General features: G+C 36.8%; 1 long non-coding RNA gene across 2 annotated transcripts in view; it reads right to left on the reverse strand.

Moving 5' to 3' along the window:
• LOC136010953 (uncharacterized) overlaps nucleotides 1–19,927 on the reverse strand; it is a 96,554-nt gene that overhangs the window by 19,643 nt on the left and 56,984 nt on the right. Inside the window, exons 2-3 of one of the 2 annotated variants that reach the window (XR_010611102.1) lie at nucleotides 11,313–11,475; nucleotides 2,078–2,232 (exon numbers count right to left, since the gene is read on the reverse strand). This is a non-coding gene — a long non-coding RNA (uncharacterized LOC136010953). Of the gene's footprint in view, nucleotides 1–2,077; nucleotides 2,233–11,312; nucleotides 11,476–19,927 lie in introns of those variants that run through there. The other variant, XR_010611103.1, reaches the window with a different exon arrangement.

Genomic DNA, 19,927 nt, shown 5'->3' on the forward strand with positions numbered 1-19,927 from the left:
AATTGTACCCATACTGGAACATAAGATTTTAGAATCTTTAAATGTAAGCATCTATGTAGCTGGAGGTATGCATTATTTAACCACAACAATAGCTCTCATTAAAACTTAACTCAATTTTTCAGCTTTCTCAAAACATCTGCTTCTCATGGTATCTGTTTTTGTAATTATCATAAACCAAATCGCTCTGGTGGTGCTCCTTTAGTTGCAAAAACAGGTGATTTCTTCATAGTTTTTATAAACCAAACTTTGTTGCAACAGAAATAATGAGTAGATCTTTTGTTATTTAAAATCTATTGCTTTAAAAGTTAATGCCACAACACCTGAATTGGTTCCATAATGCTCTGATTTGAAACAAAACTCTGGCAAGCATGTTTGCACAAAGGCTTAAGAAAAATAACTTCTTTCCCCCAGTTTAAAGCATACTGTAAAATTAATACATGGCAAGTCACAAGTGGAGTCTGAAAACTGCATATATACCAAGGATCTATAGAATATATGTGTCAGGGTACTGAAATACTTGCATATTTTTTTTAATACCTGACTGCAAAACTATTTGAAAATAATTTAATACTTCATGAAGTGGCATTATAAGCAATTATTTTAGGGGTTAGTACCAATTTTTCAGACTAGCAGATTTGTCAGCTTGCCAAAAATTTAAATTACAAAATACGGTGCTGGTCTTTGTGGCTCATGACAATTGCTATGCATCCAACAGAGAAGATTCCAGAAGACGCACCCAGGCCTGGTTTTTTTTTCTCCAAACTAAATTTACAGCAAAAGTTTTGTCTGCCAGACTTTACTCATATGATCTCAACAGACTTTGGAGAGCTTACTGGCATGGGCATGCCATTAAATTAAACTAAATCACAAATACTTGAATCTATGAGACAAAAACTCACTTACTGCATTATTTTATACCAACAAGCATCACACAGGGCCTATCGTAATGAGGAAGTACAGACAGCATACATCTTCAGTCTAGACACGATCACTACAAAACAAATACTTTCTTCAAACATTTATTTTGACTGTTTATTCTCATCTGTGACAGTAACAGAGTACAAAAACCCAAGATCAAAATAGCTATTGTCCTCCTTTAAATTTTATTCACTGCTGCCAAATAATGATTTATGTTAATACTTTTAAATATTAACAGCCATTTACATTTAACAACACTATTTTCCTCTTGTTTGTTACATTAGAAGTTTAGATATTACCCTTAGAGATTCTGAACATTCATTAGCACAAAAAACTGCATGATTTTGCAAGTTGTTATCACCAGAGAAGAGTTGACATGGCCAAACAGATATTTGAGAATGATCTTTCAAGGATACATTTCACTGGGAAATCTTTTTCCCTGTGAAGATTTAAAAGCATAGTTACGTGAAATCGCAACAAGAAAAAACAGAAACTGGTGCCCCTCATTAGTTTGCTCAATGCCACAATTCCATCTTAATGTCCAGCTTATGGGTGATAGTCTGCTAATTGTACAGGTTGCACTCAGGTTTACAGCTGGGCAGACTGGCTTTGCCACCAGTTTTAAGCTCAACAGTGAAATTCTGCAGGGCCCACTCAAAGTCAACTGATTGTTCTACACAGAACAAAATGCACAGAGCATTTTTCATCTCACTTTTTAAATTGTATTTTGTCTGTTGCTCAGCAAAGACCTACTTCAACTCAATGTATGTTGTGTGCCTGAAATTACTTGGGGCATCAGCGCACAAGTACATTATAAATCACTGGAAGGCAGCTTCTATCTGTCAATTCTGAGTAATGTTCTTTTTGCTAAGAATAAAAAAATTAAATGCAGCATTTGTGCTAGAGAACTGATAGGATAAGTGTGTTAAACATAGATTCCCAACCACACAGTACTTATTAATATTGTCTGATCCTAGTTTCAATCACAGTAACACTAAAAATCACCTAGGTGACATTCCACCAGAGGGGAAAAAAAAAAAAGGCAAAAACAAAAAACAAAACCAAAGCCACTTTTTTTTTTTCTTTATAGATCAGGTTTGCTGTATTAACTTTCAAATGCAGAACAACAACTACCATGAAATCAGTGGTGTGTGCACCTTGTTGGAAGAAGAAAGTAAAAAGCAAGTTGAAAGAAGGAGAGGGTAAATATAATCATAGCACTGTCATTGCTGACAGCTGGAGGGACACACACATGACACAGGGACAAGAAACCATCATTTTGTCCTCCATAGACACTTCTCTGCCTCCAGGTTCCTTTCAAGAAAAAAGACAAGATATCCTAAGTTTCACATTTAGGAATCACCATTACAACAAGTACATACCAGTTCACCACACAATCATATGCTTTCATTTCAGTGCTTACAACTGTGCTTATAGATTTTTTCCAAAAGTATACACAACCTCACATTACCATCATTTTTCCATCCACGGTTTTAGACTTTCATCACTAATCAATCAGTACCCTTCTGAAAACTACTATCTATCATACACACACTCCCCTCTCCCCCGTCAACAGAAGATGAAAGATCTCACATAGTTCATCTATGAAGGGCAAACAGGGTGATGGAAAAGTACTCAGTCACACAGATCAAACAGCTAAAAGATTGTGGAAGAATGATCCATTCCAAAATCCATTTCCCCCATTTGCTTACATTGTTCCTGCTTTTGCATCCCTGATGCTATGTCCCATCCCTATATATTTAAATCATGTTCCTATGTGTGACTTGAGCCCTTACACATATTTTCCTCTTCTATGGTAATTCTTAAGTATTTCTATAATTTTATTTAAGGATTTCTATAAATTTTCTACAAAAAAATCTATATATTTCTATAGAGTTCTATAAATTATGTATTTCTATAAACAAAAAAAAAATCAAAACACCTGGGGTTTTTAGTGCATCACAGTTCTCACTATCACATGCTTCAGGAAGCTGTCTTTGCAGTTAGCAGGACATAGCTCTACTTTTTGAAGTTTACAAACTTTAAATAAAAAATTGTAATATGCTTTTTAGTTGAATTGCTGGTTATGCCCAAAATTGTAGTGTACTGAAGACTTAAACCATAGCATCTTCTACTGCAATAACATGTCTGTACAACTGGTGTTAAATTGATCAATTAACACAGTCATTTCTGCTGGGAGAACACAACACAGGCATTTCCTTTTTACCATAAGTTTGTAACACAGATGCAGAACTCAGCAATTTCACAAGAGACTTCATTACTTACATGAAATATTACATCTTATTCATGTCATTAAGCTGGGTTTGCTTTTTTTTTAATGAAAGCTACACACTAAATGTTTGGGGATTCCTACAGAGCAAAACTTTTTCTGACTTCATCTCTTCTTGTAAAACACATCTACTCAAATGCGGAGAACAGCTTATTAACCTTTCAGCAGAGACTTCAATTTCCCTTATGCGACTCCTGCGAAGATTACTCCCTTCGCTCCTGATAAATGCACATCAGTAGTTTCTCCCCCATATCATGTATTGTGCTACATTTCCCTCTTATTAACTGTGTTAAATTCACACAAAAATCATAAATCCTGTTTAAATGCAAAAATGAAATGGCAGATTCAGCAAAAGTATAAACCCTTTCCTCTTAAGAGTTATTCACTACAATCATTTTTCAATTGTTCCCTTTTTGCAGCTGTCAGCTCTTTTTCATCATGGTGGGAAAACAGATGTCCAGTATCTCTAGAAGTTTTTCAGATTCCTGTCAGAGAAATAAGCATCCAGTTTGGCAAGAAATTCTCACTTGGCTCTTTGCAGAGTTTCAGGCTCTTACTAAATACCTTAGCTTTCTTTTTCTACCAGAACACAAACTGGTATCATAGGAAGGCTGACTCAGGTAGAACACATCTGAAACGTGTAGCTGGGATTTAGCTACTCAATACCCAGATCAGAAGAGTTTCAAAACATTCATGCAATGGAATAAAATAATCCTGTCACCTACGCTACCCCAGGTATACTGATCCTTACTAAGGAAGAGGACAGGAGTAAGGAAACATATGTGATAAACATATCCATACAACTACCTGTCATATTCCAGTGCCCTTTAATCTTCAACAACCACAAACATGCAGGCAGACTCATGTTTACATTGGATGGAAACTTCCTTTAAGTATCTTTTAGGCAAAAACTTGAGTTTTGATGAAAGCAAAATATATGAAAGTGTTTCATAAAAGAAATATAAAGTGGATTGAACTTTTCCTAATACAAGTAGTTTAACTACACTTCCATTTATTATTTTTTTCAACAGCATTTGAAGTTGACTGCACATCTTTTAATCCTCAAAAATTGAGCTCCATCAATTGCTTCATCTGTGCTTTTGATTGGTAAATAAGGTTCCATCTGTGCTATAAAAGTAGATGAGGAGGAGGACACAGTAGGAAGGAATGCCTCCAGCACTCAATTGCCTTGAAATGTGCTCCACTCTGTGAACGTTCTAGACACAAGTGGATAAGAAAACAGCAGAGGTAATACTCATCATTTCCTTCTACTGTGCTTCCTATTTCCATCCTGGGCCTCATCCCCAAATCACAAATTAATTTTTTTTTTTCATGTTATAGCCAGACCTGTTATTTGGATTTAAATATTCAACCTTCCTAAGGTATCTTGGTAAATATCACATATGCCATATAGCATTTAAGAGCCCATTCAATGCATTCATTAAATATATTAACAGACAGAAACATACGTCAAAAAGAAACTACTGTCTGCACTATGCTGGTTAAAAAGGCAAAGGTGTATATTTCCACAACTATTTGGCTCACTGAGGCTAAATTTATGCATTCTAAAGCTTAGTAATTACAAAAAGTATATTGTAGTCACATGAGGCAAGGGACTGGAAATAATAAGATGCATTAAGAGATTCAAGGGACAAGAATCAAATGTATCTACTGCCTGGTCAGTAGATGAGATGAACAGAAGACTTGCAGAAAGTTTCATATTTTGGACTGAGACTGAAAACAGAGTATTATTAAGAGAAACTTTCTTCTTGGCCTCTCTCCCTCCTCCCTCCAGGATCAGTAAGCCACCTCAACAAGGGAACTGAAATGAAATGGGTTAAGTGGACAATTTGGACTATTACTGTATCTAGTCATTACCTAGCCATTATCTCTGTAAAATCTGTTAGAATAGCTGAACTGAAATATAGTATCTCAAGTCTTTAGAAAGCTGAAGTTATCACACACAGAGAGAGGTTTAAACCAAAGGAAACACTTCCAAAATTGCAACCAGCATAAGAATTGCACAGAAGTTCCTTGTGAATCAGACACATCACAGTAGGAGTCAATATGGGGCGCCATCAGAGCTGGGACAGACTATCAACTGAACTTTGATACCCCAATAGACTGGTACTACCTATTGCCTTGCTTCAAGGTTTCCGGCTCTAAATGGATTTTGTAATTTGAAGAACTCAGATTTTTGATACTTTTCTCTACCTTGTGTGTTATGTAAGTAAGCAAACTCTAAAAACTTGCTTGATTGGCTAAGTAAGAATGAAACTGCAATATCACATTCAAAACCATCAATGTACTTTTATGTACTTTTAATTTTCAAATTATTTCTTTATATGGAACGAAAAAAATCCACATGATTTAGTGAGGTAAGGACTTGTTCTGCCCTCAAAGAGGCCTTTTTGTCCAGCAGCAGTCACAAAAATCCTCAGGACTTTCTATGTAAGGCTAACAGAAAGCTGGTTTTAGCTGTGCAAGCATGAAACCTGTCAAAAAGGGCCATCAGGGGACCAAGGACTGCCGCTCCACAAGGCAGAAACTCCTCTGCCAGCCACTGCTGCCAGTAACATGCATCTAATGTCTTCAGCAACATTACTACTCAGCACTGTGAAGAGGCACCTGTTCAGGTACTCTGCTGCCCAAGATGCTCCCCGAGTATTCTCCTAAGAGGGGGAGAGAAACCCATTGTCCAAGCCTCAGAGAAAGGCTGTAAAACTAACACTGCATAAGTCTATATGAAAGCTGCCTAGAGATTAATGAGCAACCATTTCTTTAGCAAGTTATTACCTTAAAGTTAAGGATTGTGCTTGGTTCTTTTCCAGTTACTGGAAAGTTGAATAGATGGCAAGTTATGTTTGTACCAAACTACTATCAGCTGTTGAAAAAAAAACTGTTTGGAGTTCAGGGGTTGTGGTTTTGTTGTTGTTTTTTTGTGGTTGTTGTTTTTAAAAAAGCTTAAACCAATACTAAAGATAAAACCAGGGGAAAAAAAATATTGATATGAAGTCTTTTACATTCAAGCAAAGAAAATGACTTTGTACAGCAAGTACTGAGATAAATTAAAATTCGTTACTTCAGATATAATTAACAAGACTCACAAGCATAAAGTGATTTAATTTCCTGTATCAAACCAAATACTGTTTTCTGCCAGTAAAGAATTGTTCTCTTACAGGACTGAATATTAATAATTCATGCTTGTTGTACATTCAAATAGATGGAACACAATGAAAGCTTCTAATGAAAACAACATTAACTTACATCCAGCATGTAGAATCCTTAAGGAATAGCATTTTCTTTAATGGTGGGTCTTCTTTCATTGTACAATTTCCTAATTAGCATTACATTGTTACATTACCTAAATAAACAAGTCCTTACATTGGGTGAAAAAAGATGCAAAAGAATCTAATAACCTTGTATAAAACAAAAATAAATAAACCCAAGACCTATCCCCTTCAGAAATAACTACAAAACTTCATAATAGCAGTTCATGCTTACTAATAATTACACTTGTATTTGAATTAATTTTAATAAGATATATTTACATACATGAACATGCTAGGGATCCTCTCTAGCACGGGAGAGCAGAAAATTAGCTTTTAAACCTTACACAATATGATGATTCAGATCTAAGTCACTTTTCTGCACTGCAGTGCAGAACAAAGTGGCCGTAAAACCAAAGTCACTGCAGCTTAGTTAATGCCAGGGAGAGGAACCTTTTTTCTTCTTCCTCCTGATTTTTTTTCTCCCTCCTCCCCCTTTCAAGATTTTAAAGGGAGAAATAAAATAAGGGGGTCACTACTTAAGTTCAATAAGGGTAAAGAACCACCGATACAGAAGTCATTTATTGTCTGATCTTAGGTAGTCAACAGGAATTTATTGACCATAAATATTTTCACTTCCCAGAGTAGCAGCACTACTGGCCTCTAGTTATTTTGTACTTTTAAACTTCCATTTAGGAAAACTTAGGAGGCTGCCAACATTAGTAAAAAATAAGCAGAACAAGCACATGACAAAAAAAAAAATAAAAATCTGTAACATGTCTATAACAACAATCCAATTATGAGAAAAGCCCCTCTCTTCAGTTTTATAAGTGACATTCACCACAATGACATACACCATGACACAGAAGCCTTTTTCTTCTGCATGTTTTTTAATTTCTGGCAAGCATCCTTTGTCATTCTTGGAGCACATTCATACACACAATGAATTGCTGGTGTTACTTTGAGTATGTCAATGAACACGATGGAACTGCATTGACATACCCTATACGTTTCAAAGACTGGGGGTTTGATGCTACAAGGTTCTGAATTGAGTGACCATGATCCAAGGACATATATAGCTCTAAATGCATGCATAGCCATAGTAGAGATTAATGGAATTTCCTGTGTAAACAGTTTACATTCACATTCTTGCTGGCTAGACAGCACTCTATGAGCACATTATAAGATCGAGTTCATAAACCATGGAATCTTCTTTATGCAAAGGGGATGAAAATATTCCAGTAGGTATCCCTTTCTCCCTGAGCAGTTAATAGAAACACCGGTAGCAAAACCATTCTTAGTTTTCTCCATTACCTAGGATGCCTGAATTGCACATGTCTATTCTGCTTCTAGTTCATAAATCACAAAAAGAACAAAAAAAAAAACCAAAAACTATTTGTATTTGCACAAACCAAACAGTAGTCTATCTGTTCACATCTCTACAACAGCTAACTTAGAATCATAGAATCATGGAATCATAGAATAGTTAGGGTTGGAAAGGACCTTAAGGTCATGTAGTTCCAACCCCCCTGCTATGGGCAGGGACACCTCACACTAAACCATGTCACCCAAAGCCCCTGTCCAACCTTAACTTAGGAAACTTAGGAAAGGGTAAGCTTTACAGCTGACAAGCAAATTAACTGGAAGGAACAGAAAGAAAAGGGTGAAGGAGGGAGAAGGAATATAGCTTTTAAGGACATGCTGAAAATTCCAGACAACATCACACACTATTCTATTTAAACAGAAAGTCCATATTGAATGAAAAAAGTCCTACCTTCTGTTTGGTTCTTGACACTGCTACAACTCAAAAGTTGTATTATATTGCATTATGAGAATTATGTGCCCTAAGAAACTACAGAAATACACTGTAAATGTACTTTTACTTAGTTACAAAGTATTTTCAATACAAACATCCATAACATATTTCCTTTTAGATTTTGCTATATAACATATGGATGGATTTATTGGAGCTTTGCAGCACGCTCTCAGAATTTCCTAATCACTACTCTAGAAATAAGCCTCAAAGTTTTGAATAACCCCTCTTAAAGTTCTGATTCTTTGCTTTGAAAACTACAATAATCTATGCTTCGAAAGAAAAACCTGTAGAGAATGTGTTCACATAGTCTTCTGGATAATTTTTTCCTCTTCTAACAACATTACCCAAGTGTATTTTTCTGGGTTCAGAAACAACCAACAACTCCCTTTACAGGACTCCATCATAACGCAACCTCAGAAACAACAATAAATTAACAAATCTGTTGCCAAAAATTAAGAGTTGTTTCTTTTCTAGTATCTCCCAAATGGAAAACACTTCTGTTAAATTGTTGCAAGTGAAATTAGGCAGTCTGTTAGTGAAGCCTAATCATTCATTAGTATTTTAAATTCAGCAAAAGGACAAAATATTTCAGAATCTAACTGCCTGAATATTAACAGCTAATGCTTTTTATTTATACGTAAATACCTAATGTCTGTATCAGATGCTAAAGAATACTAGGTAAAACTCTTTGCTGTTTCAGAAATTCTTAGAGCTCACAATATTCGTCTTATCCAATACCTTTTATTATTATTTCATCTCACCTTTTTGATTACTTTTAACATCACATCTACCTTACTTGCGTAAAAGATTAAATTACAACTCCACCTGTGGCAAGATCTTTTTGCTTTCCTTTGACATAGCTCTTGGTATTTGCCATGAATGAGTAAATTTCTCCCAATATACTCACCAGAAGTTGGCAGATTTGCATAGCTGAATTTGTATTATAAAAAGACTCTGTACTTTAGCTCAACATTACACTACAAATCCATACACAAAGGGATTGGGAGAGAACAGCATTATGGATGAAAGTGTCAAATGTTTATTAAAATATTATGACCTGTTGTCCTGATTTAATAGCTGGAAGTAAATGAGATTCAGACAATAAAGACAGATCTGTTCTCTGTGCAACCATTATAGAGACTCTGGAAAAAGCTGAGGTAGCAGAAAGATCCCAAAAGACCTTCCCAGAATCTCAGATCTTTGCCAGATCATCCAAGTTACAGGTTTGAGTGACTTTGGCATTTAACATCTGTGAGTAAGCTATGTCCTCATATTACTCTCTGCTTTATACTGCTCACTAAGGAAGGGAAAAAAGTTTTCAACATCACAGTCGTTTGTAGATTTAGCTGGTGGAGTACAAGCCAGTAGGCTGTTACCGAGTCAATGACATGCTATTTTTGCTGCTTTTACTTCAGGAGAGGATACCCTACAACAGAAAGGCAAAACACACATCTCAAATTGTTACAAACCTATGAGGCAGAAATTGAAAGACAGAGCCTTTTGCCCTGTGCCTACTATACCATTAGATTTTAGAGGAATAAGTTACTGATCAGTTTCAAAATGTGCTAGAAGCTGATCAGTAAAGACTCAAACTTCTACAAATTAACTCAGATCTCTAAGAGTCAAAGTGTGAATTGCGACAAAGGTTTTAAAGACAGGTTTCAGTTATGAAACAGACGAGCCCTTCTTGCCTTCAGCTTCCTGACTTTTCAGACTTTTGCTTGTAGCTTTTGAGATAATTATGTTAAAAAAAAAAAAAAATCACAGCAACAGCATGAACTCACTGTTAGCAGCCTCACAGAAGGATGAAATGCTGCAACAAAACATACAGACAATAACACAGTATAGCATCTTCCAGCTCTGCAAGCAGCCTTCAAGAGCATTATCAAAACACCAACTGTAAAATGTTACATACTAATAAGCCTGGCAGGCAGGCTCTCACCAAGCTAATTAACTCATCTATGGGGTTCTAGCTAAAGCCAACATGTACAACTCCAAAAGCTTTTCCCTCCTCTCCTACTCTTTTGTCTAATATTTTTCACTATATTCATACTCAGGAAGAAAATTATAAAGCCAAGCATAACAAGTGCGTCTTGCCTCAGCTAAAGCTATTGAAAAATAATAAACAGCAAGATCAAGAAGCATGGATATAGAAGGGCTTTTGCCCTTACAGCAACAGAAAAGTAAGTTAATCTGCTGAAGCCTATTTGATGAGGGAAATGAATGGTTTCTGTTTTTCTGGGTGAGAGTTCCAAGGACTTCCACATTTTGTTTCCTGCAGAGGTGAAATCCAATCCATGAAATTTTCTCCAAACATTGAGTCTTTTTATTACAGCCATATACAACAGTCATAGCTCTCTTGCCCATTCACAGAAGACTAATTACTCCAGGGTGCAGCTTAATATAAATGGCTGTAACAAGGACCTTGCACAGCAATAGCAGCAAGAGACATCCTAAAGTGTCCACAGCAAAGCCTGTTGTCAGATTCCCTATGGAACCTCTTTAAATCAGTCTCATCTACATGTTGCTCGTAGTTCCTTTCTAGTCTCTACTTCCCAACAGGCATGACTTCAAGATGTATTTTACTGCTTTCTCAACCGCTTTATCATAAAAGGACACGAAAGTGGCTAACTGCCATAAACTAGAAAGGGGCATAACCTGGAAATGTATATTAATTTGCTGATTAGTCTTTTGTAGCATCAGAGGGCATATGAGAAGCCTTTCAGCTCTCAGGTCCTACGTTTCCATTTTCTGAATGTAAGAGAAAGAACCCCATACAAATTCTTTAGCAAACAGAAACAGACACCCTAACTACAGCAAAATCTGTCTTTGAAAACTGAAGATAAACCTTAGAGGATAAATTCAAAACCTGAGGCTGAAGATTTCTCTTCCTTTCCACCTTTATTTTTTTTCCTGCTTTCCAGCAACAAATTTCAGTTCACACAACTGCACAGATACAAATGGGAAGCCATCATTACAAAGGAAAGAATAAGGAGAAAAAAAGAGTAAGCCCTCTTACCTCTCAGAAGCCTTTCTTTTTGACTGTGTGCCTTTCAGGTGAAGTGGCTACTAGCAGCAATTTGTTGACAGGCACCGACTACAGATTATGTGAAACAGCATGGGCACATCTCAGATTTACAACTTTTAGAGCATCACAGAGTAGCAGAAGTATTATAGAGAATCTGAAAAATACAAAGAAAAAACATTCAATATTAATAATTTCCTTATCTTGCTTTAGTGTTTCAGGGAAAATTACCAACAATGGGATGCTACTATTACACAATCAACATTAGTTAGTGAGACTAGTTTATCATCATATCTTGAGATATGCATGGAAGATAGTGGGACTGAAGGCAAAAAGAGACAGTTCTAGTCAACCTCTAAATACAAACTTCAGGAAGCAGTTAATGCAAAGGCAGTTGCCTTCCAGAATGCCAAGACCTATTTGTCCTACTATGTTTTGGAACTGAAGTCCTGCAGATCATTGTATGGTGGTTTGCAAAAGGCTAATGAAGAAAAATGTTGGTCAAGAAATTAAAATACTCTACAGAAGAAGTATGGACTTCATTTTAGGTTTTTTAAGTAGTGAATGCAGAAATCAAGATGGTCATGTATACAGTGTCCCTACTCAAACAGACTGTTCTCCTAATATAGACAAAAATGGCTTGTAAGTATTTCAAAACGATAGATTTCCATCTGTTATTGTAACATTTAGTGAGACAATACTACTGCTAAAGTTCTGAAGATCAAAGTGTAGTTCCATTTTAGTTGTGTGTGAAAAAGCATGAACTTGCATAAATCATTCATAAAGGGCACCTTTATATCTCTTTCCACAACTCCCTAGTATTACTTTGTTCTTTTCCAGATGCAAGAAGTACTGACTTCAGCTATGTCTCTGTTCATTAAGGATCACAGTTCAGCTCCCAGCTAAGGTGGCTTGATTATATTAGGGACTGAACACTCTGAAATTATACAAATATTATGCTCTACTTAAATACGGGGGGTGGGGGTGGGGTGGGGGGTGTGTAACAAGAAAAGGGAAAAAAAAAATCTTCGTCTTTCTGTGTGCACACAGAAATTGGTTTTTAATAGAACTTCTTGGAGCTATTTTATATTCAAATTCTTAAAGTAGAAGAAACTTAAACAAATGCAGACCGATCTGAAGGGAAACTTAAGTTGTTTGTAGTTTTCGTGCTTATGATCACAAAATTAAACTGGACGCGAAAGTCTCATCTCACAAACACCAAATTGTATTTTATAATTTAACTGAGTATCTGTATTTAGACAGTATATGAAAGATACAAACACAACAGATATTAAGGTAACAAAAGAGGGAGTACTCAAGAATAAACTCAAATTCAAGTCAGAAGAGAGATGTTCTGAAAGAAAACATAACTGTTCTAAGATGTTGCTCTTTTTACTGCTGCTTTAATGAATCTCTCCATTTGCTTTGCTAAACAATGACTATTCATTAATGCAACATAACTAGCAATGGAAACCATACTTCTTTATCAGAAAAAAAAGTAAGACCAATTTTTTCCCTGGAGACTTAAAATTACCTATTTTACTCATGGGTACTTTTTAGTTAAGTAAAATTAGAGTCTTTATTTATGTTGCTGTTCAAAGAATTGTTGTTGCACTTAGTTAAATCACATTACTATAACACTAATATAACTTTGTTTTGCCAGACTTCTGTATTTTTAAAGGAATCATAGAACAGTGTGGATTGGAAGGGACGTTAAAAATCATCCAGTTCTAACCCCGTGCCACAAGCAGGGACACCTTCCTCTAGACCAGGTTGTTCACAGCCTCACTGGCAAAAAGGCAAAAGAATTCAGTATATTTTTTTTTCCATATCCAGTTTCAGTGGCAAAGTTACTGCCTGGCTGGAGCACCTTTATGACTCAGTACATTTCAAAACAACTAAAAAAAAATAAATCCACAGTATTATAAAATAATTTGTCCTTGACTTTAATTTTACATCTAAACCATAATGGAATATTTAATATTATCAACTCCACAAAGTTATTTTATACTGTTCAAGTGGGGGGAAAAAAATGGAGACTAGGGCATATTCGCATTGGATGGCACAAGGCTACATGCAGATATCCAACTTCACTAAGCCACAAAAGCTCACAAAAAAGAAAAAAAAAAAAAAACAACCAACCAATCCCCTCCCCCCCCCCCCAAAACAAACAAACAAACAAACAAAAAAACACCCAAAACACCCTAGCCATGGCTTATTTATTCCACTTAGGCTACTCATTGAGAATGGACAACATCATGAAAACAGCATACTACTCTTAGAACACAAGGCAGCTATGCAGTCTTAAAGAGGATTACATTGTACTGTACGACCAGAGAGACTTATTTTGATCAGATTGAATTTTCTTGCATCAAAGCTGACTTACATTTGCCGCCTCCATTCTCCAATCTTTCCGTGCCTTAACTGGCTTTAAATCAGCCTACTAGAAAGCAATCTTCTGTCTTGGAGGCAAGTAATATAACTTGGAAAACACATGAGTCACGTTAATTCAACTTTAGATTCTGCAATTCTTATCCAGACAAGCTTATTTCCTCAAGAGAACAACTGCCCTGAAATCTTGCCCATGAGGGACAGTGGAGTGCTCCAATAAGCAATGAATTCTCAGCGTCAAGAAAGGGTGCTTAATATTAAAGCGAAACATTTTACACAAATCTAAGATAAAACACAAATGTGCAATTTTGTGTATATATTACAGAGCCCTCTTTTCAGTTCTCAGTTAATCGAAACAGCATTTCCCCATTCACATTTTGTTTGTTTGTTTGTTTTCCCTCCTCTCTAAAGTGAAGAAGATTTAAATAGATTCTGGCATAGTTGCACCCACAGAAGCATTCATCCCAGAAACAGCATGTCAGCAGGACAGGGTGGAAATCAAAGTAGTAATGTGGTTTTCTTCCATGGTGGAAGCCCTCATTTGGACAAGTTTTTGAGCAGCACTGTGAGTAGCATCACATTCCCCTCAGTTACTTTGATTAGCTGTGATACCACTCACTCCCACAATCCCCTTTACTCACCTCAGGACATTTACAAAACTGGAAGATGAGGAACATGTGATTTCTGTTTCAGAATGGGTAAAAATGGTTTTTTCCCCAGAATGAAGTCATACTGGTGAGTATAATTAGCTGGCAAAGATAACACCAGTGACCTCTGCTGTGTTACAGGGTTTATAAGTAACTAAAAAATGAAATCTTTGTAAGTGTCTGTTTAAACATAGGCATCTAAATCCAATTTAGGCACCTAGATAAGTCTAATCTTAGAAGTTTAATACCTTTTACAGTACTTTTCGCTGATCATTCATACACATTTGCTTACCTAACTTAAAATTGTTTCCTTTTAATACAGTGACTTAAAGGGGCAATTTTCTGTGCATTAAAACTTCCATTTTTATAAGCAAAATAAAAGGGAATTTTAAGTCATTGCTACTGCAACAATGTATCAAATATTCAGAATGATGGCGGGGAGGGTAGGGGGAGACATACAGTTATCCAATATCACTGTATACCTAAAACCATCTCCTCAAGTGGAAATTATCAAAAGGTCAGAAATAAAAAGCAGCAAATCCTAATTACCACCTTACCAGTGATTGCATGATAACATTTGCTGCTACATAATTGAATAGCAAAAAATTAAAAAAGAGAGCATGGGTAGATTTAATAATTAATTCCTCCCACACTAATCAGTTCTGACTATTTTTGCTAATAAGCATAATCACATATTCTTACTTCCTTATTCTTCCTTTTTAGCTATCAGTCTGTATCTCTAAAGCTAAAGGGGAGAGGGAGCCATTGCAAATAACATAGTAAAAGTCATTTTTAACAATTTTAAATTTCTAACTGTTTTTATTGTGCATAAGTTTTTGATTCATTACTTGATAATAGGATTCTTTGTTTTTATAGCCATAGTAATTTTAAGTTATCCATTAGAATTTTATTATCTTCCCTCAAAGCTTCCTAAATCACACATTTGTGATCCAGTGCACTTATTTATATATGTTACTATACACATACGTTAATAGCCATCACTCACTATCCCAACAGCTGAGTTATGTTTAAGGACAGCTCTTCTCCACTTTCATAGGCCTAAGCAGATGAAAGAGTAGACATTATACAACAGTTACAGGGTTAATTATATCAGGATGTAGCTATCTGGATTTACAGCAGCGATTTACAAGCAGACACCATGAGTTCATATATCCTTTTACTGTACAACAAATAAAGAAAGATGAAAGAAACAAGAATTGCTGCCAGAAATATGGGTGGATACAACACTTAAAATCACATATAGGTCTAGTGGCTATTTGTATTACAAGCACAATATACCACAGTAACTATTAGCTATAACAGAAGTACCGAACTATTAAGTCAAAACAGACTTTTTTTTGTTTTTCTAAACTTCAGCCAAACTACCTTTCCACAATATTTTGTTAGATCAATGTACTCCGCAGTCCAATGTTGGAACAGTGTCAATAGAAAAATCACAATAGGAAGTCACACAATTCTCTAGAGGCCATATGGAAACAAAGCTGCTGCAACCTTTGTCAGACACATGCAAAAGATACCCAAGATTCTGATAAATCCCTGACAGCAGGTGTGTTTCATTCATGGAAAGGAAGACTAACATTTTTTATCATAAATATATAGGAAAAAAGAAAGCCAACAACAACTTAAGAAAAAAACATTCTCCCCCCCCCCCCCTTCCTTTCCTCTCCCCACCAAGCTTCCAAAATACTTTCAGGATCTCAGGAATTCATTTAACTCTGACCACCCACCACCACCACACACATATACACCCTTTCAAATGTCACTGCTTCTAGCACTTCAGAAAACACCCAGAGAAAAGTCACAAGGGTCAAAGGAGCAGCACTGGAACCACAAAGCCTAGCAGATTTTCAGAAACCCAAATTTTATGGACATGTGGCTAAGTGACATGAAATAAAATCTGCCAAAGCAGAGGGCTGAACTACATCCTTCACAGCAGTTGCACATTCCCCAGCGAGCACCAACCAGCAATCTTATGTTACTCCAGAACTTCTGGCACCAAGGTTTCCATTGCAGGAAATCGAAGAACATAGACATGACTAATTCAAGAGCAACTAAAAGCCCAAGACAGCAAATTTCTGAGGTGTTCATTCCTCATAACTGCAATAGTCTCTGCAGTCCTCTGGGAAATACTACTAATGGTTCTGGCTTGTCTCTCGTATCTCACATGAGAGCTTTGCTATGAGTTAAGTAAAAGGAACTTCAAAACCTCCTGGCAGAAAACACGCAGGGATGGAAACCCTTCAAAGCCCACTGTTGGTTGCAAGGGAAAACTGATAATGCAGAATCCCTTCTCCTGCAGTAAAATAATACCTGTAACCAGTAGGCCAAACCACATCAAGCTGCTTGTGTATCCAGTCATACCCTGTACACTTGTTCTAGTGAACCTGTCTAAAACACAACAGGAAAAATTATTTGTGTTTAAAAACAAACAAAAACACCAAACAAAAAAAACAACCACACCTTATAATATTTCTCTTACTTTACTTACAGCACTCAAATACAGTAATGCTACATTCCATGTGTTATACAACTGGTAAAGTAAAATCAGCCTGACTGTCACTGAAGAACAATTTAGAATAGATTTGTCTGGTTTCAGGCTGGGGGTTTTGGGGAGATTTGGTGGGGGGGGGGGGGGGGGAAGGAGGGTTGGTTTTGTTTGGTTTGGGGTTTTTTGCAGGGTTTTGTTGTTGCTGTTGGCGGCGGTGTGTTGGTTTGGGCGTTCTGGGGTTGGTTTATTTTTTTACTTTCATTCCATAGAAGGCACCATACTTTGCATAACATTTCTTACCTTGCTTTTCACCATCATGATATGTGACACTAATACATCATTAAAGTGACAGCTCTTTCCAATGATTTAGTAGATTAACAGTTCACATCAGATTGTCCTAGAAAATATGGTACTAAACAGATTAAACTCCTGTTCTCACCTCTGGTGAAGAACTGCCAAGATTGGTTCAGCTAACAGGCAAGAATGAATAGGATTTAGAAACCACAAGTGTCACAGCTTCAAAGTATTTGGAATTAGATAGCTTATACATAGCGGTACGTGTGAAGGGGGGTGAAACTACTAAGTAAAGGTCTGGGATTTTGGTTGAGGGGAAGAAGATTGTGTGGTTTATTTTGGGGAAAAAAAAACAACAAAAAAAAAAAACCAAAAAGCAACCAACAACATCAACAACAACAACAAAAAAATGCTTTCTTCCTTATTTGCAGAAGTACTAAAAGGGTTTGCAAAATGTTCAGAGTCAAGTACAGTCTTCATGGCCAGGCCCACCCATGGTCAGACAAACAGTTACCCCTCCAGTTCCTGAAAAGGAACACAAAACCTTGTGCTCAGGACAAAGAGCTGAAAAATAAGTACTGATGAGACTAAATGTGGTACCATGATATAAAGTGCAGCTATGGGAATAATAAAGATACAGTCATTAAAGTAGACTGATTACAGGTCAGTGAGGTAAGTTGTTGAAAGGGAGCAAATTCACACATTCAGGGTGTTGTTAGCACAGGCTTTAGTAAGCAGCAATGCAGCCTCCTGGATACTTCCTAAAACCTTTTAAGTCATGATAATTTACTTCTTACAGCCTTTTTACAGAGTTCAAAGTTGAAAAGTACTTGCCTGTTAATGCCTACCCTTTATCAAATTTCAGCGCTAGGTTGACAAAGCTGCTAAGAAAACAAAATAAAAGCATGTCAAATTCATCTACTGGAGAAGTAGAAGAAATGAAAGCAAGTCAAGAGTAATTACTTTGAGTGCTTTTATTCACTCTTTATCAGAATCAAGATATTTCTTTTGCAATTCCCCCCTATTATACCAAGTTTCTTAGGTAAACTAATCAAGGTTCTGAGCATCTAGGAAAGGGGCACAGGGGGAGGGGCGAAGGCCAAAATCAACACGTGCTTTTTGCACCGTATTATTCCGTATTGTTTGTAACAAGCCTTAAATTCAGCAATACCAAGTCACCAAAGAGTCATCTCAAACAGTGTGAGGCACTTGTTGTCCAGAAAGTATTCTCAATGACCAAAACTCAGTTTACCTACTTGTCCTGGGTTCTGCAGTAGCAGTTATTTTTCTCCTTCTTAGTAGACAGTGCAGTGCTGTGTTTTGATCTTTTGGCCTGGGAACAGTGCTGATAACGCCGATGTTTTCAGTTGCTGCTCAAATGTTTGGTCTGGCCAAGGACTTTCTGAGTCTCATGCTCTGCCAAGGAGGAAGGGAGGCTGGGAGGAAGCAGAGACAGGACACCTGACCCAAACTAGCCAAAGAGGTATTCCATACCACAGCACGTCATGCCGAGGATGTAACGGAGAGTTACCTGGAAGGGCTAGGGGACTGCAGGGTTGGATGAGGTATCGGTCGGTGCTCGGCTGAGGGGAGTGAGGCGACTTATTGGTGGGCTGGTGTTGAGTTGTTGTATTCTCTTCCCTTGTTACTTTCTTTATCATATTATTATTGGTGGTAGCAGTAGTGATTTGTGTTATACCTTAGTTACTAAACTGTTCTTCTCTCAACCCATGGGAGTTGCATTCTTTTCGATTCTCCTCTCTGTCCCTCCAGGAGCAGGGGGAGGGCAAGAAGGGGGGGGAGTGAATGAACGAGGTTTGTGGTTGGGTTTAAACCACGACACTACTAAAGCAGAAAAACACATCAAGCCAGGGAGGAAGAGGGAAAGGCCATTGCTTGTGAAAGATTGTGAAGGCTATCAGTACCCCCCCACTGCTTCAAGCAAAAAATTGCCAAGGCAGGGAGGTATGTCCCTGTCATCCTTAGCCAGGTGTCAAAACACTGAAGAGCAATACTGAAAACAACCCATCTTTTCCCATCTTCATGAGGAAGGCTTTAGGTTCCCCTTCTAAGATGTCAGACTCTTGGTTTAAGAAAGAAACTCAAGTTTTTTTCCTAACAAATTCTTCTTTAGATTTCATTTCATTATGGTTCCTCAAACTATGACATGTATTTCTTCTTCTAAATCAAGTCAGGGAGGTGAAAATACCAATCCAATCCACACCCCAAACTACCGCTGAACTATTTCCCTTTCATTCTTTTCATTAATATTTCTGAGGTTCCTTCTCAATGTTTTGAGGAATTAGCTAGGTGCTTAAATTTACATTTCCATTGTTTAATTTACAAGTTACAAGACTCCAGGTTTACTGGAATTTTAAGACTACTTTTGCTTTCTTTTTAATGGAAGAGAAATAAATTAATTTTATTGGGTTTTTTTTTCCGTATCAAAAGTACAGAGCAGGTCAGACCTTGTTCATTTGCAAGGAGGAGGAGAAAAGACCTTCTAAATACCATTATATTAACATAATAATTATTCTGCCAATTTTAACTTTCTCTACTGGACAGAATAAAGTATTAAGAAAGAAGCCTCTGAGAAATAATTCCTTTTTCTGTCAGCAACTTCAAAGTGGCTTTTTCCCCACCCACACTTTAATTGCCTCACAGTTATTACCTTGCATATATTGATCAAAGAGCCACTAGAAATAGTCCTCAACATTAAGCAACACAGTGATGACAAACTACCTGTTCATCCTTAACGCAGGGCAGAG

Source organism: Lathamus discolor, chromosome 3, assembly GCF_037157495.1.
Source record: "Lathamus discolor isolate bLatDis1 chromosome 3, bLatDis1.hap1, whole genome shotgun sequence".
NCBI classification, from domain to species: domain Eukaryota; kingdom Metazoa; phylum Chordata; class Aves; order Psittaciformes; family Psittacidae; genus Lathamus; species Lathamus discolor.